The 26,235-nt window shown below is 39.9% G+C and overlaps 1 protein-coding gene across 2 annotated transcripts in view; it reads left to right on the plus strand.

Moving 5' to 3' along the window:
* cspg4 (chondroitin sulfate proteoglycan 4) overlaps window positions 1-26,235 on the plus strand; it is a 76,861-nt gene that overhangs the window by 14,573 nt on the left and 36,053 nt on the right. Inside the window, exon 1 of one of the 2 annotated variants that reach the window (XM_040026299.1) lies at window positions 22,944-23,156. The exons of the other annotated variant lie outside the window; for it this stretch is intronic. The gene's annotated coding sequence lies outside the window, so the exon portion shown is untranslated. Of the gene's footprint in view, window positions 1-22,943; window positions 23,157-26,235 lie in introns of those variants that run through there. 2 annotated transcript variants of the gene reach the window in all.

A 26,235-nucleotide genomic window follows, 5' to 3' on the forward strand; every position in this document is an offset into this window, starting at 1 on the left:
GGTGAGTAAAACATCTCATGATAGAAAAACTGAGGTAATAATTACTGAAATTGCACCTACTCAAGTATAGACTCAAGTATAGACTCAAATTCTGACTCATTGATTAGGCGTACTAATGAACACTGCTGCTTTGAGCCCATACCACATTACAGATTGTGCTTGTTAAACACATGTTGGCATTGCTCTAACCTTTCCCTTCACCTCAAATGGGAAACCTCCAGCTTCTCAAAACTGACTACCTCTGCAAAAAAGCCTCTCCCAAGCAGCCAACTCTTCATACCAGGCGCACTCTGCTCCTGGAGAAGAGGCTGTTTTCAACATTACATCCATAGCTCAGCTCTGTGCTGGAAGGTGAAATCCAGTCCAGATTGGAAACAACATGATTCAGTACTGTCTCTTGAAGTTTGGAATACTGAATTACTGCCAGGGAATGTTCACTTATTACCTGACATCTGTCTTTGTGCATGTAGATCAGCATTCCTGAGTCTCTGTATGTGCTGCGTGCGCAAAACTTTGGAGCTAATGTAGCAAACCTTGCTTTACCTTTGCAGGACCTGCCATTAGAAATCAAATGCAAAAAAGCTGCATTAAAGCATCAGCAAACTCTGAGTTTCTGCCGTGCACAGCACACGGCTACGATCGGAAGAAATGTAATAGAGGTGAAAAAGAAATGCCAAAATCATAGATGACAGCCCTACAATGGAAATGCTGTGAACAAGTAGGAAAGTTGGAGCTAAAAAATGAAGCCAACACTTTTCAAAAACAGCAGTGCCTCAAATGGTCCAAATGTAAGTCAGTTACTCCCATGTTAATATATCCAAATTTACAGTCTATAGCTACATCTTCACTACCTTAATTGTGATTCCTATTTAAAAATAAAATGGGAGGCCGAACCTTCAGCTCCCAATTTGGATTCGGGAGACAGACAACCTCTCACCCTCTAAGACTAGGCTTTCCTTTCCTTTGTTCCTTTCCTTTGTTCCTTTCCTTTCAATTGGAAATAGACTTTAGGTCATGTTTGGGATATTAGTGTATTTATACTGCAATTATGTGATGACCACTACAGATTATTGTTAGATCCCTTCCAATAAGTCTCCACCAATGTTGGTAAATGCATTTCTCTTTTATTACCTTTGTGTTGTGTAACCTTTTTTTAACACCTTTCGCACTACCCTCTGATCTTAATATAGGGGGTACTCAATGGTGGTGACCATAAGGCTAAATTTAAGGCTTTAGATTGTAAATTCACAGATCAGTATTACATCCATTCTTTATGAACAGTTTATAATGCAGAATCATGGCTTTACAAAGGCTTGAAACCCACTTACACTTTCTGTTTTCAAGTTTCTGGCTTAGTGCACTGACGTACTGCATTTTACTCCCAACTTCTTATGATTTTTTTTTCTCTTTATACTGCTGCCATTACTACTACTCACCTAATCTGGCCTGGAAAGAGCTGCAAATGGCTAAAGTCTCACATCATGGCCTTGATTTAATTTAAAGGCAGAAAACAGAGCCCAGAGGAGGTGCATAAGTCGGGTTCCCTCTCAGACCATTTGATTTACAACATGCTGAAAGGTTATTATGGATTTTTGGTCAAGATAAGTTATTTCAGACTCTAATGGCTGAAATTCGGTGAAATTCGTGGCTTATTTTCTGTGTCTTTCCCTTAATATAACTACTAGGTTTTTCCTTGATTGCTGCAGTGTTAATGAGAAAATTGGTGGCGGTAGTGGGGTGTTAGCATAAAGGTGCTACTCTTTAGAGCAGCACCACTCTTCAGGGAAAGTTACGCAAGTGACATTTTAAACCCTTCATGGGTAAAGTTCTAGAACAGATGCATAACTGCTCATATATTATTTGTTGTTTGTTGTTGTTTTTTCAGTTACCTCCATGTTGTGAGTTATGAAGAACATGGTGTCATATATTCCATTCGACCCCCTGACAATAAGTTCTTTTTTTCCAAAGTCATGTGTTTTAAGGGCTATGCTGTCAGTTATGTTTAATGTAACTATGGAGTGCATGATCCATTTACAGACAATGGTGTTTTTTTTTTTTTCCTTGACCAGAAAAGACCTCCTCGGGCCTCTTTCAAATGCTAGTCATAAACTATTGATGGTGGTCCGCATTTGAACTTACTGCTGACTCCTGAATCACATCACTCGGGAGTGAGGTCATTTGGAAACAAACTTAGTGGCCCCAAAATAGTCAGTCTGTGTGGGGGAAAAAGGGGAGCTATACCACATGAGGCCACTGTATTGGATTTATGAATGAGGCTTTAACTATGAGCAGGTGTCCAGTGTTACCGATATAATAAACGTCTTTCCTGTGAGTCTTGAGTTACAACAAGTATATTGTCAAGGGAGGGAAAAAGTGGTAATATGCTTTGTTGAGTGAAAAAGAGATAAATAATGTTAAACCATAGAACCTCATGAGTATCGTTTCATATGGGCATGTGGTATGATTTTAGGGAATCAATATGAAGACATGGAACACATGTTGTGTGAGGAGGACACTATAGTTTGACATTTTAAGGCAAGTCCTGTACCGCTTTGCTTCACCCTTCCTCACTCCGATATGCTAGCTTTCTGCTTTTTAAAATGGAGAAATCAGGACTAAAAAACACACAAAATATATGCAATCAAATATCTAAATTTGTGCAGCAATAACAGAAAGGATGGATGATATATATATATCAAAACACATGGGCAAAAAACATTAAATGAGTGAATAAGCCCCGCTCAATAACAAATGAGCTATTGTGTCGTCACAGTGTTGCTTCACATCCACACCGCTGGCTTGGAAGCTCAGCGGTTAAGCATGTGCATGAAAAAGCATCATTCTCCCGTTTTGTACTTTGCAGTTCAGTGTTCTGGATGTGTTTATTTCCATGGGTCTTATTCTGGTTGAATCGAGCACATCTGTACAGCATCTGAATGCCAGCTGGATGGTAGTGGATGCCTTTGGCGGGATTATCGAGAATCAGTGCACTACGGAGCGGCATTCATTAGCAGTCAGAAATACACGCGCCGCTTCTCGTAGCCTGTGGAATTCAATTCTTCAACCTCATTTAAATTCTTATAAACAACTGTAAATATATTCATAACTAACTTCAGAACTCATTTACATTTGATCTATGGGGACAGCGCCATGCATTCTGAACAACTTCTCAACAACATATGTTGTGTTACATGCATGCCTCGAACCCATTATTGTATCCAGGGTGGTAACATAGGAGACGCTGATAAGTCTAGATTTGACAATAATGGAAAGAAGAAATGGGAGACCTGTGAGTGAACTGCGTTACAGCGTCAGCAGTATTCATTTTCATGTGTAATTCAGTCAGTCTGCATGTGTTCGGCACAGTTGGGAGGGAAGCTTGAGAGCTCTAAGAGCGAAGCATGTTATTAGGTGCTCAGAACACCAAAGTCTTAAAGACTTAACTTTAAGATTAGTATACTTTTGTCATAAATGGCTGGAGTGATTGATCTTGATGTTGGCAAGTTCTTTGTCAAGATAAAACTACCGTCTGTATTTCTGTGTGTGTGTATGCTCCGGCTGAACTAGAGCTTCCAGCCGAGGATGACTGTTGCCACATCAGATATCTGAAGCAGTTAAAAATAAAACACATTATTAAGATCTTATGAAGCTGCTGTCACACAGAGAGTGACGTTATTGGAAATAAGACCAACACCCTGATGCTACGCCAAGGCCTTCTGGTGAAACAGCGGCTCAGAAGCCTCCAGAACGAGCTCTTTCACCCCCCGAAAAACAGAATCCCCTCCTCCCATCGGGTACACTGCGTACTTTCTCTTTGAGTCTTTCTTTCCATTTGTCCTTTCCCTCGCTGCATTTAGTCAAGTGTCGGTTGGAACAGATTTTTGAGGACACAAAGGATCCTTTTACAGTAGCCATCTGAAAAATAACTTTCTGTGCCATTTGTTTGGTTTTCCCTTTTTTTTTGGAGGAGGAGGCAGTTTCCTCCACAGCCCGGGTTGGACGGCTCCTCCCTTTTTTGCAACCGAGTCGCCCTGCAACTTATAAATGTTTAAAAAAAGAGCCTCCTTCTGCTCGCTCCAAAACCACCTCAAAGCCTGGCAGAGTTAAAGGGTGAATGCAGTAAAAACGTATCAAACACATTCCATGTCATCAGCCACAGAAAACCCTGTTGGCTGTGCAGGCGAAAGGTTGTTCATTTCTAAACAGTTTTTTCAAGCTCTCCAAAGATCACCTTGCTTCTGCCCACCCGCAGCCCCACGCGAAGGCTGCACGGTTGTTTAGTGTCACTTCACCCTCAACTGCTAATTTGATAATTACATAAATCCGCCTGGATTTATAGGATGCATCTTCGCAACAGTTTGCTTTTTCGCAGCTGCTGCTGGATTCTCTGCATGGCAGGTGTGTCGAGGATGACGGGTGAATTTTTCAACATTTTAGCAACACTGTGCCTGATATTCACGTCATTAGGCATATTCGCACCAGGGAGCCACCGCTGGTAACTGCAGCTTACAAGTATTGCTCAAGGGCACCTCATTGAACCTGTTTAGTGGGAGGAAACGGCATTACTCAACCCAGAGTTCATTTGGAGATTCAAACTGACATCCCTGCAGTCATAAAACCTCCTCTATAACCTTCATGCCATCAGCACATGCATATGCTTTTCACTTCACATCAGGTGGTCCTTTCTCTGTATCAAGAGCTGTGTATGTGTGTGCATGTGTGTGTGTCTGATTTTGCTTGAGAGGATTGAACTAAGTGTGTCTGTGGTTCATTGGACGGACTCTGTGAGAAGAGGAAATGAGGGTCCTCGTGTGTTTGTGTGTTTATGTTTTCCTTCATGTGTGTGTCTATCTGTCGCACGAGACAAACGGATGACTCATTTATTTTAAACTTCTCATGAATCATAGCATAAGAGTTTACCCATCCTTATACTACTAGAATAAAAACAAACATGGTTGCCATATACCAAGGCTGGTTATAAAAGGTTACAAAAAAGAACACATTACCTTTATGGGGAACTAAAAAAAACGTATAAAACTAATGGTAAAACCCAGCACCACACCCTGCAAGTGACTCAAAGAAAGGAAACAAAATGTCATGCAGCTTTTACAAAACTACTGACCCGGCTGCACGTAACATGTCTAAAAGACAGAGCCCCACTTGTCTGAGAAGGAGCCACATACACAGCCAAGTATTTGCAGCAGTGCCTTGTTAACCATTAATTATGCTGCCATTGCTGAGCAGATGCACATTATTCAATTATCTTGAATGTAAACCATCTTAGCAGGTGGGCTTCCAGTTTTCTGCAAATCTTTGGCTCCTTATACTTAGCAGTTTTTTTTCTATTTAAAAGAGCAAAAGCAGGAGAGCACTGCCTGCAGTAATCCTGTTTGAAAACGTGGGTACGTGTTGCTGTTGCCATAAATAACTACATTCACCAGCCGCTTCATTATAGATATACATGTGAAACTACTTATTAACGCAAATATCTAATCAGTCAATAACATGGCAGCAACTCTGTGCTTTTAGGCATGTAGACATGGTCAAGACTGCTGAAGTTCAAACTGAGAATCAGAACGGGGAAGAAAGGAGATGTAAGTGAATTTGAACGTGATGTGGTTGTTGTCTCAGAAACTGCTGATCTACTGAGATTTTCCCACAAAACCATCCTAATGTTTATAGAGAATGGTCCCAAAAAGCAGTTTTCTGGGTGAAAATACAGTGGTCCTTCGCTATAACGCAGTTCACCTTCCGCGGCCTCACTGTTTCGCAAATTTTTTTTTTGTTCAATTTTGCATGCTTTTTTTGTTTTGTATTTTTACAGCGTATTGTGTTCTGCATCCTGATCAGAGATGGGCAGTAACGCGTTACTTGCAGTGTTGGGACTAACGCGTTATTAAGTAACGCGTTACAGTAACTACGTTATTATTGTGGTAACGAGCACGGTAACTAGTTATTATGCCAAAATCAGGAACGCGTTACTCGTTACTGGGATTTAGATAGGCTCGTTATTCGTTACTTCGTGTGGTGGCTATCGCGGAGCTTCCACAGATTCAATAACATTAGCAAGTGGTGGAGGCCAGCAGGTGGATGAGAGAAAGGGGACGCAGGAGGAGAAGAGACCTGAAGCGGCCGCCCGTCCGAGTGTCAGGTGAACTGAACTTCAGGTAAGACTTATGACCTGCAGTCTCTCTGGGTCAGATATAAACCAAGTTTAGGTGGAGTTTATTTTCGTTGTGCGGACTTTTTCGTACTGCGTGCTAGCTAGCATGACGGGGTTTCTATACAGCTGGGTGGGTGCTATGATGTTAACGATGTTGAACTTTATTTTGTTCATACGGTTAATTAATCATACGGAATCGTCTCGTATTCAGAGAAATTGTTACGTGTTTCGTATTTAGGTGAAAAGGAACAGTTTGTCCCGGACTTCAGCTACAATGAAAAAGACACAAAGCTGGAGTTATTCTGTGTCTTTGCTGCACAGCTGCCTCTTCTTCTCTCATTCTCTCCCCCTGCCTCTCCTGTTTCTACTTCAATCATGAAACTGATCAATGATCAGCTGATCGGCTTTTCCCTCTTGTTTATTTATCGTCCACTTTGCGCCAGAAAGAGGAAACCACCGGATGTTGTGTTAAACAACAGCAGCACGTTTGATCAGCTGTTGTTAGAATTTATTTAATATTAATTTCTAGTATCAGCTGATGTTTGCTGAATGAGTTGAAGGGAAGTTATGAACTGTTTCTGAGAGACAAATAACACCAGGATCCTTTTCTAAGTAACTGACAACTGGTAACTGTGCAGGGGCGGGTCTAGCAAAGTGTTGCCAGCGGGCCAGGTAGGGCATTAAAAGGGAAAGGGGGGCACAAAGAAATACTTTTCTTTCTTATTCTCATTTAAAATGTCTAGCTTTTAATAAATAATTATCTGAGTCTTACAACAAACGATTGATAGATTGATACATATATACCATCAAGACAGTGTACATCACTGTCACAACAGTGTTTGTTTTCATTCAAAGGCTTTATGATTTTTGTTATAATGGTGGGCCAGTCTCTAGTCAAAATGCCCGGGACGATTTTTTGTCCCAGTCCAGCCCTGTATGCAGCTTATCTGCAGTCTGGTGTTACCTACATCTTCCTATTCAGAAGGCAGAATTTCTGAGTTCTGAGTACAATCGAAAGCACCACGACTGCAGTTTTTGTGTTGGATGTAAAAAGCGCACATGACGCTGTGACGTAGGCTAGAATCATGGCAGCAGTCAATGACGGTCCAGGCATGGGATTTCTCTCGTGGAAATGTGCACATTATTTTTTCCTTTGGTAGGTGGCACAGTGCACTTGTGGCAAGTAAGCAAGCTAGAAGACTGGCAATCTTGCTGGGTATCCAGTTAGCAACACATTAACAAGAGAAGTCTGAGTAAAACCAAAGTTACTTTCCCTGGTAACTAGTTACTTTGAAAGTAACAAGTAACTTGAAGTAACTGAGTTACTTTTGATGGAAGTAACTAGTAATGTAACTAAGTTACTAATTTAAAGTAACGTACCCAACACTGGTTACTTGTAACACATTACTGTAATCCGATTACTTTTTTCAAGTAACGAGTAAAGTAAGGGATTACTATTGCAAAACCGGTAATTAGATTACCGTTACTTTCCCGTAGGAGCGCTGCGTTACTGCGTTACTAAAACCGTGATTTTTTTTCAGAATGTCTCATGACAGTGACATAAGTGAGTGCGACGGTCCTGACAACAGCTGTGTGCAGATCAACAATGGATCATATATCGAGTGCGGGAGAGAGTATGAGCGTGCAGCGTTTAAAGCGTGGAAGTACTGACCTTACTTTGAGTTTGATTCCATAAAAAGTGACAAAAACATTAGCGTCCGTTGTGCGTGGGAAGAAAACTTCTTTTTATAGTGAAAAAAACCCCTAAACTTCCAAGCAAGCACTGAGTGCGCTACGACGTAATGGGAAACTCACAGAGAAACTCACGGATTCTTCCACTGACCGCCGCGGCACACCTGCACCAGGGTAAACCTCCGCCTATCCTACTCCTGCTTTACAGGTGAAAATAGAGCAAAAGGACCGCTGAGTCTTTGACTATATTTATTTTCTGCTGTGTTTTACTTGCATCTATTTGAAAGAGTGAGTGTAAACACACACAAAAAAATATTTTATGTGCTGGAATGTGCAGAAAATAGGTTTAAATATTAAACAAATTTCTTCCAGTCAGAGAATATTGCATATAATTAAATTTTTGCTTGATGCATAAAGTTAAAAGATTAAAACTAATAAAACAAGTTTTAAAAGGGTACTTTTCCATTTGATTACATTTTGTATGATGGATTATGCAGAAAAAGTAGAATTGGGCTGAAAGATCTATCGCTTTATCACCTATTCAGGTTGTAAATCGTGTTTTTAAAAAGTAACTAAGTAAGTAAGTAATTAATTACTTTTGAAAATAAGTAATCAGTAAAGTAACGGGATTACTTTTGGGGGGGAGTAATCAGTAATTAGTTACTGATTACTTTTTTCAAGTAACTTGACCAACACTGGTCCTGATTGGCTGTAGACCATTGTCAATCAATCTCGTGCCGTGTCTCCTGTCCAGTACAGAATGCGTTCAGCTTGTCAAATTTACATAAATCTTCGATCCCTAGCAGTGTGACTCTGAAGTGCTGTACTGTATGTTTGTAAGTTTTCTCCCCAACAAACACAACAGTGTTGATGAAACGTTTTGCACCTTCAAAGGCACCTGCGGTAGCACCCAAAAGGCAGAGGAAGATGCTAATCGTCACACAAAAAGTTTAACTTCTGGACATGCTAAAGGAAGGTAGAAGTTACAGTATTTTCCAGACCATAAGGCGCATTAAGCGAAACAAAACAGTCAGATAAGTCAAACTTTACTCAACTCATTCTTCTTGCTCCCTCTGCTTCCGTACCATTGATTCAATAATGTTGAATTCTCTGGCAGCTGCTCTATTCCCATGTTCGGGACCTGAAAACAGGGTGAGAACTTTGGTTTCATTCTGTAATACTGGACTTATTTTTCTACAAAGGTTTGAACTTTGAGAGTGTTTAAACAAGAGAGAAAAGTTTTCATGCCTATCTGAGAAAAGTGTATAAAGTGTGTAGTGAAGGCTTTTACAGACTTAAAACACCTATAATAATTGTAAAAAAAATAAATTTGGCTACTTCGCAGATTTCACATATCGCATGTCATTTTTAGAACGTAACTCCCACAATAAACGAGTTACCACTGTATATGGTTCAGGTCAAAAGAGCCTGCCCAGATGGCGTTGAGCTTGTAGGAGGCAACATTTATAATCTATGTACGAACACTCGTTAACCATGCTATGCAGAAGAGCATCTCTGAATGCACAAAACATCTTTGAAGCAGATGAGCTATAGCTGCAGAAGACCACACCAAGTGCCACTCCTATTAGTAGAAAACAGGAAAATGAGGCTACAGTTCACACTGACTCATCAAAATTGGACAACACAAGACTAGAATAATGTTGCCAAAGCTCCGATAACCTCAAACTGGTCTCTTGAACATGACATTGAGTTCTGTGTACTAACATGGCCTCCCAAGTCACCAGAGCCCAAATCCAATAGAGCACCTTTGGGATGTGGTTTAATAGGAGATTTGCAACATGGATTTACCGCAGGTCACTTTCTTAGCTGTACCTAACAAAGTGGCCACCGAGTGGAGCAAGCATGTTAGCTGATCTGTGTTTTTTTTTTTTGTTTATTCTATTCTATTTAAGTCACCTAAACGCCAAACCATCAGGCCATTCGCGAGATCAAACCAGCTGAGTGTCTCTTCGTCTTTTTGTCTTAAGTCTGCATTAAGATTGGGTGTGAGAACAAAGTGGCTTACAAATGCGTTCAAAGGGATTGAGTCACTGAAATCAAAGCAAAAATATTGCACACACCAAAAAGAGATAGAGATGATATCACCCACACGCATGATGGGAAAAAGCTGCTAATGAGCCTTTATGAATGTCTGACCCTAATAAGAGCATAATCGCATTGGGAGCTGTGAAATCATGTGCTCACCCATTAGTAAAAGGAACACACTTCTCACTCTCTCCGATTAGTCCAAGAAGCTCCCAAAAGGGCTGTTAGCATGCGCACTCGAGAATGTATTTAAATCTGTAGAAATTTTAATTACACTCAGATGGCTTTCAGCTGGGTTTGCTTGTTTAGTTTGGGTGGCAAATTAACGGTTTTACATGTGATTTCCTTGAAAGTGCACATTAAGTACAAAAGAGCATCACAGGTGATATAAAACTATTTTAATAATTTTAAAAAACAGATAAAAATATAGAGCAATTTGTCGGCCTTAGAGTAAATCTACATATCACATCACGAGAACTTGTGTCTGTGTCAGGTTTTCAGTCTTCGTGAGACACTGCCGCTGCGCATTTCTGTGTCTTCAAGCTGTGTTTGACAGATATGAGTCACATATTTCATTTTACTTTAAAAAAAAACAACAAAAAAACGCGGGATAAAATTTCAGAAAACATCAAATTCCTCCATTCATCAGAGGTTAGATTTGTTGTGGCAGATGTTTTTTTCATGATAAAGTAACTTTGTGATTTTATCACTTGTTTGTCTGATGTGTGAAACAGAAGCTTTGCGAGAGCTGCCACAGAAAACTGGTTGCCAGCTTGACAGATCATCCAGTTCTGTGAAATACTCAAAAAGCTAATCCTCAGATTTATGATTATCATATCCACTGACATGGAATTTAATCTCCCTGTGAGGTATGAGATGTGTGCATCCTCAGCCCATGTGGTGCATCACTTCTCACATATATTGGCATTCTCAGAGTTTGTTTACTCAGCACTGGTAAGCACATCTGTAGATTGTTTAGAGTTTGGATTTTGTGCTGTAGGAGGCCTCCTGACTTATTATGCCTCCCTCTTTGTTAAACAGAAATGTCAGTTTTAGTTTCCCCGAGCCAAAAGCAGAATGAATAATATTAATCACCACAAACTCTCCCCCTTCCCAAATGATCCAGACAGACCACTGTGCATGTTAATATACTTTTTTGGAAAAAGTTCAAAAAGTTTCTTTTCATTATATTGTTGAAACTCAGGTAACAATTAATGAATCACAATGAACATCCCAAATACAGGTGTCCAACAGGGACTTCTGCAGGAGGTCAGAAGAAGAGCAAGGCTATGAGAAAAAGTCTACCTAAAGCCTTGTCAGTACAAAAAAAGTTTTAAAAAGAGGCTTACTCTGTGCTTTCTGACAGTTTGAAAGTTTGGCTTGATTAGGACTGTAATCCCTCCATAGATATTTTCCTCTGTGTATCCCAGGAAGAGAGATTTAATGGCATATTGTGATTTCGAATGAGCTCAGAAACTCATATGTCAGCAGAGACGGATCAGAGTTAGTTAATATGAAATATGTGTATTGTTTGAGGGTAAATTAGGCCAATTGTAAGTGTGTGTATACAAATACTAAATCGAAATAATGTGACAAAAATGCTTCTGCAGATGGATCAGCGTACTGGTTTTGGCCGACTGTTGCATCAGAAGCCCTCCGTCACACAGTCCTCCAGCGGCTTTTGTCCTCTCCTGGTCTCAAACCAGGAATAATTTATACATTAATCGAATGTGTTTACTGCCACACTGGTTGTTTTGGTTGTTTGTCAAAATCAAAAAGATTCATCAACTGAGTGAAAACACCAAGAATGCTTTCAACTAGAAAATGCTGTCTCCATGAAACATTGTGCAGTTAGCTTTTAAGCACATTTTGTCTTGTTTGGAGATGTTACAGTGTAAACTGACTGTACCATTTACACTTAAAGGTAGAGTCAGTATTTTGTTTGTTTGTTTGTTTGTTTGTTTGTTTGTTTGTATTGTTATATGCACAGCAAAGAAACAAATTTACCGTTCAAACCTAATCGACTTCTATGTACATGGCAAGAGATTGACCGCATATTACACCAAAGGCAGAGGAGAAGAGCACGCATAGGCTTTCGTGTGTCGTGAAGGTAAATTTCAGTTTGCGTCTGCACCTTCAAGAAAGAGACAACATGAATGGCATCTTAATAAAATGTCATCGTCTTCCTCATCACCTGAACTAAAGGCAGGGCTGTAACACACAGAAACGTGCACAGACATGCTTAATTATTCCAGATATTGTTACAATTACTTATTGTAGGCAGATTAGACATACGAGCCTCCCATCTCTGCAACCAACAGCTGCTAAACAATAAAAATAGCCGGTTAAAAGCTAATATTAATCCTGCCTCATGTTAGGCTCAAGCATCGTAAGAGTCACAGTGTCCCACTGATGAATACTCTGATTATATTCTGACATTGTATGAGAGTTTATTCACTAAGTGTCAGAGTGCAGCTATGTTAGGGCCACTTCAAAGAAAGTTTCACTAACACTGGCTAACAGCAGCTAGCAGTGGAAAAAACAGCAGCGCTAACTGACTGAAAAAGTCATGTTTGTCCTTCAGGGGCCACCATAGCTAGGATTATGCACTTGAATTGGGGGGGATTAAAAAAACAGTATTCAGTTGACTGCAATCTACTGGCATCTAGCAGTGAGATATTACACCCTGCACCTTTAAATAAATGTTTCAATACATTTTTGGTCAGGCTAAACAGTCCCAGAAACGCATGTGTTCAACACAGCACCGTCTTAGAGAACCAAGATGTTTCCTTGTTTCTTAGTCTGTCTGTTGTGTTATTGTGGACTATGCTGAAAGCTTGTTCAAATATGTAAACCTGGTTCTACTACATATCTGAGACAGCATGGTCTATTACCAACCAGTGACTATCTTTTATACAAGTGACTTTGTTGTTGGATCCATGAATACCAGAGCTGGCACAAAATAAGCCCCAAATTCCATTTACAGCCAAGAAAGTGAGGCAAAAGAGCTGGCACTCTTGTTTTGCTTTTAAGACGGAAACATCAAGCACTTTACTGTGTTATGCACCCTCCCTGGTTAATAAGCTTGATGAATTGCCCATCCTTATCAACAGCTGACAGGATATTGCAGACTGCTCTGTACTGTGCTTCACCAAAACTTGGCTGAATGCAGGTGTCAGCACTATACCGCACAGAGGCTTCACACAAGAGGAAAGGTTGAGTTGTGTGTTTATATGTAAACAAGAGGCAGCGCACAGGCAACACCGATTTAACGGGCCTGCTCTTTGGTGTTGGAGACGCTCATTATTAAATGAAGCCCATTATACCTGCCAAGACTGTTTGCTCCTATTGTATTAGCCTAAAGTAGCAGTCACTGAGGCAGCCCAGCACCTATTAGACACATCATTGAAATGGAAGACTCCTACCCAGAGCTGGAACGCCAGGAATTTAGAGGCATTAACTTGAAGAAGTCATTACCAATGTGCACACTAAGTATGATAAAGCACTGGATCAATGCTGTAGTACTACAGTTAATGATTTTTATGCTGTATACTGGCCCCACCCCTTGGGCTGTAAGACTACAACATGATCCTCCTCAGAGCTGTTCAGAAACTGGTTAAAACAATAACTAACATGATAAAAAACAGAGATATTTCCAAGCAGCGGGTAAACTACAGGACCCTCTGAATAGTGCAGCCTGTGTTTTAACTTCCTACATCAATTTTTCTGAGTTTTCCATCTAACTCTGATGTGCGAGTTCAGTAAAACATTAAAACTATTACAGAAAAAATTGCGTACTGGCTTTAAGCAACATTTACTGGTTAGTGATGAAACTTTAGTTTCCATCGTGACAGATCATCCAGATCTGCTGAGTGCGTCTCAATGAATTCTGTTGTTGTCTTAATAACATAGCACTCTGTTTGTGTAGAAAAGCTAATTGTGGCCACATGAGAGTTTTGATATGAAACTACAGAAACTAGATGAAATCAGCTTACTGATTCTATCTAAAGTAGAAAGCACTACTTGTTACCATTTATGGCTACATAATAACTTCAGAGTTTACATAGCTTGAATTATAAAGTAGAAAATAAGAAAGAATAAAAAAGTGAAAGTCTGCTTTGCAAGAATAAAGGTGATCCAGTATATATGCAGGATGACATATCTGATCTACAAAACCATAAACATGAAGTACATGTGTCTAGGAACACTGTGTGTGCCAGATGACAGCATGTTGTGCACATGTTCATAAAACCTAAGATAGGAAAGATGTGCTGAAAAAGAGTGAAGGACAGAGCGCTTGCTCGACAAGGAGCTATAATCATAGCATACCTTCACTCAAGCATAGGGAGGAGGAGTGAGCAGACTTATAATGAAACTCATTTCAATTCCATTGTGCTTACACAATGCCAATAAAGTTTGTGAGAACTTAAATCTTTAAACAGTTTAAAGAAAGCACATTTCTTATTAGCATAATGAATGCTAAACAGTATGTTTTTTTACTTGGTGTGCAAACTGAAACATTTTTTCGTCACTTTTCAAAATTTTACTCACAGTTTGGGGTCTTTAAGAGTTTTTTTTTTGTTTTTTTAATGTTCATCCACCATTTTCTTAAATGTATCCAAATTTAGGATCATGGAGGGTCTGGAGTCTGGAGTGAGAGGTAGGGTACACGCATCCATCCATTCTCTTCTGCTTACCCTTGTCAGGGTTGCGGGGGGGTGCTGCTGGAGCCTATTGTTGTGGAAAATTTAACGATAACCTGCAACACACCCAGTGAGCTTGATTTGAAGTGGGTTTAATAAACACATTGCAATGTGGAGAGAGCATCCCAGTGAAACCCTAGGACCATCTCTGAATCGTGGCCACCACCCTTACATCTTATATACAGAGACACAGACAAAGAACATTCCACAAACTCTTACATGTTGGCCCCTCTCACAGGGGGCTATACCTCCTCCCTCATAGAGAGAATTATGACCTTGTTTTCTGCTTGGCTGTCACCTAAGGATTTACATCCCTGATAAGCAGAAGGAGTCCCACTATCTGTTTAACGTCTCCCATTACAATGGCCTCACTGTGTTAACATTCCACATGCATGTAAACTAGTGACAGGAGTGCTCTTACTATAGTAAAGTGAGAAAGTGATATTACTATAACTAATGTGATATGATTAAATATGTGATTAATACATGAGAAAAGAAATCTGCCACCACATTATCCCAACAGTCTTGGGGCGAGAGGTGGAGTACACCCTGGACAGGTCGCCAGTCTGCTGCAGGGCTAACACATAGAGATAGACAACCATTCACACCTATGGGCAATTTCGATTTACCAATATACCAATTAACTTATCCCCACTACTGGTGGTGGTCAGAGGGCCCGGTGGCTCCAGTGTCCGGCAGCCTCGCCTCTGTCAGTGCGCCCCAGGGCAGCTGTGGCTACAATGTAGCTTGCCATCGCCAGTGTGTGAATGTGTGTGTGAATGGGTGAATGACTGAATGTAGTGTGAAGCGCTTTGGGGTCCTTAGGGACTAGAAAAGCGCTATACAAATGCAGGCCATTTACCATTTACTAACTGCACCAACCCTAGATTCAATTGCATTTAATTTATATAGCACCAAATTACAAAAGTTGGCTCAATATTGCAAGATAACAACCCTACAATAATACAGAGAAACCCCAACATTTAGACAACTCCCTGTAGGCCCACACATTGGCTATAGTGGGAAGAAAAAACTCCCCTTTAACAGGAAGAAACCTCAGACAGAACCAGGCTCAGGGAGGAGCAACCATCTGCAGTGAGGGGAGGAAGACAGGAAAAAAGACATGCTGTGGAAGAGAGTCAGACATTAATAATAACACATAATTAAATGGAGAGTGGTGTGTAAACACAAGGTGAGTGACAGCCTACACAGGTTGGCAGGGCTAAAAGAGCGAGACAGACAACTATTCATACTCACGGGCAATGCCACCTCACCAATTAAACTAACATCCATGTCTTTCGCATGTACTGTCGGAGGAAACCCCAGAGTATCCAGTTGGGAGCCAATGGGGAGAACAGGAAAACACAATGGCTCTCAAACCAATCGATAGGCTTGACCCAGTACCGTCTTACTGTGGTGCTAACCACAACATGCCGTCAACGCCATTAAAATCTCCACTTACCAGCGGTGTCTGTGAAGCTGGACTATAGTTGAAGTATATACTCAGATTTAAATTACAAAAACAACAAGTAAAACCTTTCATACAATCAATACTTAGCATCGCCAGCTATCCAGAACGATTTTTAAGAGCTTTGGTTTTTTGGTTTTTTCATTTATGTTTTGTTTTGTTTTATCTTCCACGTCAGAGTTTACAATGGTTGCCCCTCTGAAGTTCTTTTCTGTTTACAGCTGCGGGGTTTTGTGAAGGCGAGCATTGATTTTAGTCCTGGGCTTCGCTTTGGTCTTCAGTCAAGACAGTGACTCTGTCTCGGTGGAGCTTTCGCCTCCAGCGGTGAATAAAAAACACATTCCTCATTTTCTCCTTTGCCTGCGCTCGCTCGCACAGCCCCGCTGATGATCTCGCTCTCACTCGCTCCCGTTGACACTTATTTCAAACAATGCGCTCCTCCAACCCTTGCATTCATCAAAGTCTGACAGCCTTGTCAATATCCTATGAAAAAAGCCATCTTGTGCCTCAACGGGAGGAACAAATGTGCTCATAAATCTAAATATGGATGAGGAGTTGTCAGGATTGTATGTAAAGCTATATGCAGTGATGTGGGTACTATGCACGGAATCTGTGCAAGCCATCTGTGGCCAGGCATGTCTTATGCCATCAAATTACTCACCCGTGTGTGGCACTTTCATCAGTACGCGTAATTATGCTCTGCCAAGATTAAAGATTTGCCGACGTGATGATGGATGAAAGGCTCAGAAGATGAACCAGATTTAGATTAGCAGATACATTTCCACACAAGTCTAAGGAACATGTAGTCTGATACATAGACTGTGTAATTGGTCAATTTTAAGGACTCTTTTTAGGGATGCTTTTATACTTTACTGTGTATTCAAAGTACAGAAAACACAAAAACAATCACTAGCCAACAGTTTCTAGTATTAAAAGCAGCTTACATGAAAACAAATTAATCTGTAACTCATCACTGTGCATTGTTACTTTTATTTGCCCCAATTTATGTTCTGGCTACAGTCAAGAGTTAAATGGGTATTGATTAACCTACTTGTTTCAAATACAGCTATAGTATTTGTTGCTTTCAACAGTAGGTTTCATGAGGCTTTCAGAGTTGCTAATGGATCATTGCAAAAGCACTGGAACAGCTAACAAAATAATTAAGCTCTTGCCAAAACCTGTAGATTAAAGTCTTCTTGTTTCTACAGCGAGAAATAATAACCGGAAATCTCTCCAGCAGCCGAAAGCACGTACCTTATTGTTTTGTGCTAAAAGAATCATCAGTTCTTCTTCTTCAGTTTTTCAGGGTGTGGAATTCAAGACCTTAAGCAATCTGGTTAATTGATTTGTCATTCATCAAAACATAAAGAAATTTATTTTAATAATTGATTAATGATTGGGCCGTGTGAGAAGATAATCGTCATTCATCATAATTTTCTGTCTTTTTCATATTGACAAAACAATGTATCAAGAAAATCATTTCAAGAGTGATTGATAATGAGAATAATCATCAATTGATCGCTTGGAAATTCATTAACATTTACCCCAAATCCACATGTGAACTGGTTTAAATTGCTGGTTGTATAAATGATTATGTTTTTTAACTTTCAACTAAAAATGTTATGTCCCATAATTGCAGATGCATATCAATATTCAATATACAATATAGATACATGCATTGTACTACTATTATTATTACTATGTATACCAATACTTTCTGATTACATTAATAAGGACCACAAAAATTGTCCCTCAACAGGTATTTGTTTGAGGAAAGAAAAATAAATCAAATGAAATGTTAGACAGTTACGCTTTCTTATGAAATAATTTAAATTAAAAGAAACCAATGTGAAAATTAATGCACTGGATAGCAATAAAGATTTTCAAAATAAAACACCAGGTTTCTTAAGGTTCAAAACCTTTTCCTTAAGCTGGGCATACACTGTGCGATTATTGGCCCATTTTGAGCCGATTTTTCAGTCGTGCAACCGTTTTGGGGATCGAGTTTCGCCTCAATCTTGTGTCGAGTATCATGTAGTATACATGAGGTATACACCTCACGACTGGCTCCCGATCATCAATCGTTTGGTCCTAAGAAAATCAAACCTGTTTGAAATCCTGTCGGCCGTCGTGAGGGTGTCAACGCAGCCTCTCACACTGCGCACGCGCAAACAGAAATGGAAGTAGAAAGATGGAGCAGCACGGCAGTGCAGCGTGTGATCTGGACACAAGCCATGGAGGTACAACTTGGAGAACTTTGGCAAGCTCATCTGAGCCTTTTCGATGTGGCCTCACAAAATTATCACGACCACAACAACCGTGAAAAGAGTTGGATGGACATTGCTGCTCAATCACAGCTGCCTGGTCAATGTTTTTCATTAGCAATTTAGCAAAGTTGATGGTGGTGGTCTGTGTGTCTGTGTGAGTGAAAGACAGAGAGGGAGAGCGAGAGACAGATTTTGTGTTATAAGCTTCATGTTGGGGACGCACAGTTTGAGCACTCAGGTCACATCAGAGCATCGGGCCGTATAGTGTGAGACCCTGCATCGTGACCTAAGAACTTCGCACCCCTGCGATTCAATTTTACAGTTTGAGCAGGAGCTGAATAACGCGACTGAAAAAAATCGCACAGTGTCTGCCCAGTTTTATACCTTTAAAGACGAATGAACTTTACCTTTTCATATCAACCAAACTCTCTTCCCCTGCACAATAAACAAACATGAAATCCTTTTATTTATTGAACTCTTACCTCTAAAAAAGAGTGCCTCATTAAACTAAATATGTGATTTTTAAAACTTTCATCAACTATATATTTTGACCCATTTTATTACCATGAACTGCTTCTTTTTTCAATTCTTTTTATACGCAAATCTGAATAATTTCAGCCAAGTCTCAGCTATCTTCCTAATTGAAAAAGGAACCAGACAAAGTACAAAGTGATGCAGAACATACAAAAATGCTGCAATAGTAAATTGTAGGTACAATGAGAGCTCCAGGGTAGCGTGACATAAATATATTGAAGCATCTTCATTTAAAGTAAACATGAATAAGAATATTCCAAACCAATGGGGAATATTTCACAGACCTTCACAAGTGTAGGTGTAATAAACTGTGGGAAAATATCTCTTGGATCTCAACTGAATTCAGCTTAGTTTTACTTGTACAGTGCCAAATGACAACAACTGTTGTTTTATATACACAGTATTTTACATTGTAACTTAAAGACCCTACAATAATATGGGAGTAAACTCCCCACTCAGATGACCCTCTGTGAGCAAGCACTTGGCCACAGTGGGAAGAAAAAACTCCCTTTTAGAAGAAGAAGAAACCTCCAGCAGACCCAGGCTCAGGGAGGGACAACCATCTGCCATGACCGCTTGGGGATGAGGGGAGGAAGACGGGGCACATATACACTGTGGAGGAGAGTCAGAGATTAATAGTTCTGATTAAATGCAAAGTGCTGTAAAGTGTTTGGAATATCATTAGTTTATTCATCAAGTTTCCTCTGATATGTAGACAGCTTTGGCCAGGCAAGTCAGTGTCCTGTATGGTTCAGTTCCAAAGTGCTCCTAAATCAAACAAAGAAGTGAAGTTGTCCAGTTGTGTTCAAACAGGTGAATTCAAGCGTAAAAAAGTAATGGATGGTCTCCTTCTCCAGCATAATAAAAAATCAGAGCAGCTCCTCGGGGTAAGAAATCGATCAAGTTCAGGTATGGCTTTCTATTTCCTTTGTCAAAGACGATCCCAAAGCAAATGGTATTTGCATGGAATATCAAAACCCCAGTTTTACTACTGCATGAAATAAATAGTTACCTATATTAAATGGCCATAAGGAATATAAAATCAACTCTCAAAATACCACTCTAATAGATTAGTAAATCCACACATTGATACACTACTTGTGTTTAGTGCAGCAGTCATGATTTTTTGATCTTTTATTTAATCATCAAATAAACAAAGTTGCAATTCATATTTAAAATTCACATTCAATTTATTAAGGCAGAAATATGCTACATTAACTAAAGGTTTAAACACAATAATGTAAAGTCAACTTCACCTATCAAAATTGGGAAAATAGATGCCGCCGTGCTAACACAACAATGGACAACAGGGCTGCAAGGCTAATTAGCTGGTTAGCTCAACACAGCTCAACTGGGCTAAATTCACCAAGACACACTTCCAACAAAGTGTCATCTCACACTTTAGTTATTAAAGATATGATGAACCATTGACATAGCCTAAATAATTTGTTTGTCTATAAGCTTATTAAGCAACACTTTATATCCATTCTATTAATTACATACTAGGGAGGAGAAATGCTTTATAAATGCCATCTTAATGTTTAATAGTTTTCTAATAAGTGTTTTCACAGGATGATTCCATAAAAAAAGGTTCAAATGTTCACTTCTCATGCACCAACAAAGGCTTTTTTGTCTCTTTTAAGATCACTTCTGAGCTTACCTGTGGTTACATTCAGCTGTCACAGTCTGTAAGACTTTGTATCCTGGGTTCTGGCAATTCAGACATATCTTTGACTGCTGTAAAAGAGTTTCACTTTCAGGACACACACTAGATCAGTTCTGAAGTTAAAAAGCAGTCAACCTCCAACAGTAACTGCTGTGATCTGCTGTCATGCAAGAGGTAGGTGGTACAGTATGGGAGGAAGTTTGATTTCTCCTCAGTCATCTGCAATACATATGGTAGTTTCTAACAGAGTGAAAAGCATTTAGCTCAATCAGCCGTGCACGGTTGGGAGGTGGGGGATGATGCACAAAGGATGCTTATGAGCAACTTCCCTCAGATAAAATGAAGAAATAGCATTGTAATCAGACACATGCAATGAGGTGCATTACTTGTAATTACATCTGTTGGAGCTGAGAAGTAGTTGTTGGAACAACACTCAATTCAAACTCCCTGCTCTTGTTGTCATCTAAATGCAAATTATAGGTAATAAGAACCTCTGTCAATCTGCTGAAGTTCCATGCCAACTTGAAGAAACAGCAAACAGAAAAAGCTCTCTGATGTAGCTCTTTCTGTGCTCACTCTTTGGATTTCTGAAGACTTTTTATTTTGTTTTCCAGATACAACATTCACTCAGTTTCTTTTTCATCATATTCTTCCTCTGAAAGCGTTTGTCTTTCTAAAGTTTTTTTGTTTTGTTTTTTTCTGCTTTCTGTCTGCAAGGCATCCCTGAGGTGCGGTGAGCTATGCTGCTTACAAACTCGTGGCACTGTGGCGTCAATTCTGACTCATGACCCTTGTCACAAGTTAGTCCTTTCACACAAGAAACCAAACAGATTCAACTGATAACAAAAAAAAGTAGCATGGGTTTTTCATTCAAATTTCTAAAAGGAAAACTTAATTTGTCTTTTTGTTTGCAACTGCAAAATATCTTGGATCTTGAATGGCATCAAAAACTCCATTAAACATTAGTATCGTTTTTGTCTTTCTTACGCCAGTCTTTCTGTTTCAAACTTAGGTTGTTTCACCTGCCTGAACATGATCTCTCAACATCGTTTGACTGGCCTACTTGTCTTTCTCTCTTAGACTCTTTGGTTTCTGTGACAGCCCTCTATATTGTCTAAATATAAAAACTTTTTAGGAATAGCATGTTGGTTACACAGTAGATGGTAGTGGTTTGTTGCTCAAATAACACATTTGGATTATGGGTAAGACACAGTGGCCACCCTGCTTTTATCCTTTACTGTAGTGTCAAATGTTGCAAGCCTATATGTGAATAACAATATTTGGAGGTGAAGAAAAATGGCCAGCAGATATTTCAACTAAAAGTGGTCTTAAAGATTTTGCTTTGAAAGGCAGATGGCTCTACGAGAGAAGGGCAATATGAAGGGTTGTTATAGTCATCACAGATTATAGTGTTGGACTTGTACTGTTGCTACATCCACACACGACACAACTGCCAAAGGGTGTGAGTTATGTACAGTAAACAGTGGCTTGTGTTAGAAGATGCATGTTGCCACGACGTCCCCTCAGGCTAACTGCGGTGCGCGGAGTGGCTGCCGTCATTGATTGACTTGGCAAGCTCACGGGTTCTGTTTCCCCTCCCCCGGGTCAGTTTTGTCACCACATGTTTAAACCGTTACCACTGATGTGGCGTGAATGTTAAGATCCAGCAAAACCAGTGTTTGCCTTTAATGCGTAGCCTTCCCTGTTTTGTGTAGGCAGGCGTGCTGTGACTGGACAGATGTCAGTGTTCTCACTGAGAAAAAGAAGGTGATCAGAAGGTTGCTGGTTTGTGCGCAAAGACAGATCTGGGCAAGTGTGTGTGTGTGAGAGAGAGAGGGAGACAAAGAGACCCTCTAGGTGTGTGTATCTAATTATGCTCAGCATTACTGGAGCTCTAATAAAGGGTTAAATAAATATATTTTTCACACTGGTCTATTTTGAATATTTGCTTGAAATAATCCTGTAAGGAGACAATAAATCTTAGGATTACATAAAATCCTAAAATGTATTCTTTTTTTTTTTCTACAAATCAAATTTACCAGCTGAGCAGTACTGTAGTATGTTGTTGAGTATAAAGTGCAAATCCCCTGTGCGGTCTTCCTCGTCTATTATGCCTGCTACTAAAATTTTCCACTAAGAACCAGTATTATCCATCTTCAAGCCAGTGCTTCAATAATAAAACCAAACCCTGCAGAACTGTGGAAAAATGAAATAGATGTATTTGTTGGAGCTGGAACATTAGACTGCTGTTTAAGTTGTTGCACAGCGTTTCCGGGCTTTCCATGTTAAATGCTGTTTACTTTGGACTGAAGGCTGTGGGGCTGAGGAAGAGTGAGATCTGCACAGAGGGATGCTAAAGAGAGGTTTGGGGTTGGGGGGTAGGGAGTGCTAGTAACATTTTCCCAAAAGAGAGTTGGAGAAAAGGAGCTGGGTGGAGCAGGGTGGGCCTCTTCAACGGTAGCCTGGTGGAAAACATTTATCTGAATGGCGGGAGACGGAGGGCTGACTCAGCCAGCGGGCACAGGAGGAATGGCTGTTAGCTTGTGAGATCCTTAACCCGTGGCAAAGGGAGGGAAAGCGTGTGTGCGTGTGCTCATAGCCACTAATAGGTGCAAGGGTGAGTATGGGTGTTTATGTTTGCACCGTGTACTTCTGTTTTTGGGTGTGTGCACTAAGACGGTTTAGAGTAACGCCAGTTGATGGAAGGGTTTCAGAGAAAGCATCTGGATAAAGCATTTATCTGGGGTACGGCTGCGAGGGTGGTAGGGAAATGAAGGTGGGGGCAGTCTGAGCTGGAAGGGGTCAGTCTGGTGGTGTGTGCCTTCAGCTGGTTCTCATTATGGAGCTAATGTGACACTCTGATCTCAAACACACACTGACTCTGCAGACCTGGTTTAAAGCCGGATATGGGTTTTGAGAGGCCCCTACACTGCAACCTCTGTATCACAAGTTCCCCCTCTTTGGAGTCTAGAGGCCTCATTTACAGATAAGCCTCACCTTTAGATTTGGTCATGGAAAGAGTGTGTAGCTGTGAAGGTTGAAACTGATGTGACAAAGGCTCCTTTCAACATTTAACTATTGTGAGGAGAGAAAAATGTGGCGTTTTGGGTAACTGACATAAAGTTAAAAGGTACCAAGAGTTTGAATACTATCCACCTTACAACTAAATAAATCCAATTTTTTATTGTCTGTTACAAGGGTGTCAACCATAAGGCCCGTGAATGAGTTTGTACATTTTTGCACTTTTAACCGTATTTCTTCCTTACATACAGACTTCCTCCATGGCTATTTATAACCACACTATTATAATTAAATAATAATTAAATAATTAAATGACAGAAAAGTTCCTGTAGAACTTTTATAATATATTTTATAATTACAGGACAACCTGGGCAAAAACAAGCCACGGCATCTTCTGTAATGTACACAAGGCATTCTTTTGAAATTGAACTTCTTTTTCCCATCCTAGGTCCGGCCCACTTAAGATCAAACTATGTGGCTCCCAATGTAAAATGACATACCTTGTCTGCTATATGCATGAGGTGAAGTTGCAGCCAGGACCACATAAAATTGACAAGTCATTTTCTGTTTTGAATCAGTGAGAGCCAAATGAGAGAAAGACATAAAAATAATTTAACTGATCTGTCTGGAACATAAAGCCATTTCTATCAAGTGTTCCCAGGCACTGGACCCCAGCTGAGCAAGGTTTCTTGGTTTAAGGTGCTAAATCTCATTCCCTGTGCTGACATATAAGTGGAATGATTTATGACAGTGAACTGCTATTCAGCAAAGTGCGTTCCAAGGCACTGAAAAGCCAATGTCATGCTGATAATTAGCGGAGGAGTGACTGATGCGTGCAATCGTACTCATAACTGCAGTCATGAGGGTACTCAGTGCGAAAGCTGAATGGAGCTATTGATACTGTCAGAAATGACTGTTAACGATAAAAGAATTAGGATGAGAGCAAACACGCAGACATGTACTTTCAATACCCCCAAAAAAGTGTGGCTGTGGAAATTACACGACCAAACGATGGTGCTGTCATGTCTTCTCTTCTCATTCATACTTAAATTGTGGCAGTTCCAAAAATGCCTCAGGCACTCTCAGTAGTGTGCAACAGCATACCAGCCATATGTATTGTGAAAACATTAAAACCCAAAGCACAACAGAAGACACAAACCTCAAGAGCATAGTTTGGAGATATTAAGTGAAATATTAACTGTAGGGGGAGAGTTGAGGTGCAACACAGAAACACAGGCCCCTTGTGACTACTTATCTAACAAAGCCTGCAAACTGAAAAGAATGCCAAAATGTCTCCTTTCACCAAGATGCTCTCTACTCAGTTGATATAAGTGAAAAATTGGGGGCAAGAGCCTATTTGAATTCTGTGTAAACAAAATGAACTGAGAGCAGGAGCTGTTTAGCTTAGCCTGCAATGCTGCTACATATATCAGCCATATGCCCTTCAACTTGTAGCATTTATATGCAAACTAAAATTTGTTTGTGGAGCACTGAGGTAGAGATATGTTGGCATTTACTGTTATCAAAACTAATGACTTTTTCCAGCTTCATGCTTTTATGGTAAGCTACGCTAACTAACCTCTGGTTCCAGCTCCACCATACTTAGAGGCAGATTAGCTTTCTCTCAAAAAAACAAAAAAAAAAAACAAATAGGTGTGTTTAAGATTTAAAACTTAGATTTAACTGTTTTTAAACACATATATAGCGAGTGTGATAAAGAATAAAGAAAGCGGTATATAAAAAATATTTTTAAAAAAAATACTTAATATTTTAAAAAAATACTTTCTAAACACCTCTTGTGCCTCATTAAAGTATACACAGTACATTCAGGAAATAAGCTGATACATGTACTTCCAGTAGATTTTTTGGTTTCTGAGGATAACCAAAGAGAGATTAAAAATAAAAAGTAAAAAACAAGTGTGCAGTGATGCAAATTTCATCACCAGATGATGAGCAGGAGGCTCCAAGCAGACAGCCACATACTGGGTAATTTTGGATTCATCTGCACAGAGACTGCACTACCATGTGCCAACTACCCATGCACCCTTCAGCTGGTCTTCCAGTGGACTTAAAAGAAATATAACAGGAATGGCTACTGGTCCATGGAGCCTGCAGTTGTGTATGTCCAAAACCGAGCATAAGCCCCACTTCAGGGTTTCTGCCAAGAGAAGTTCCCCAAGAGGTGGATGAAAAGTTGCTAAAAATTTCCATTTAATATTAACCGTGATCTTTTTTCAAAACCTGCTAAGCTATTTGTTGACTAAACCTGAGGAAAATGTAACTGAAAACTGAAAAAGTTTCCTCCAGAGATGGACTTCGATGTGGACTCATATCAGCATACTGATATAGGCTGTATCAGATAAATCATAATGATATGGGGGGGGGGGAAATTCTGTCATGGGAAAATTAGGGGTTTATGATGTCTATTAATTAAATCCAGACTTTAACCTGGGTATGATGTGGTATCACACTTTGAAACAGGGGCTTAAAATAACCGACATTAAAATAATTTAGTTTAATTATCCGTGCTAATCACGACACAACAACAGCACACAGAACGTCTTTGCGCTCCCATTTTGTGTTGACATTGTAAATGTTAGAAACTTAAGAGGCTGTACTTAACTGTGTGCTAATTTCCTGCTGCTATTACTCTTTGGTCCATCAATGCTGTCGGG

This window comes from Simochromis diagramma, unplaced genomic scaffold (assembly GCF_900408965.1).
Source record: "Simochromis diagramma unplaced genomic scaffold, fSimDia1.1 OVJJ01000293.1, whole genome shotgun sequence".
NCBI lineage: Eukaryota > Metazoa > Chordata > Actinopteri > Cichliformes > Cichlidae > Simochromis > Simochromis diagramma.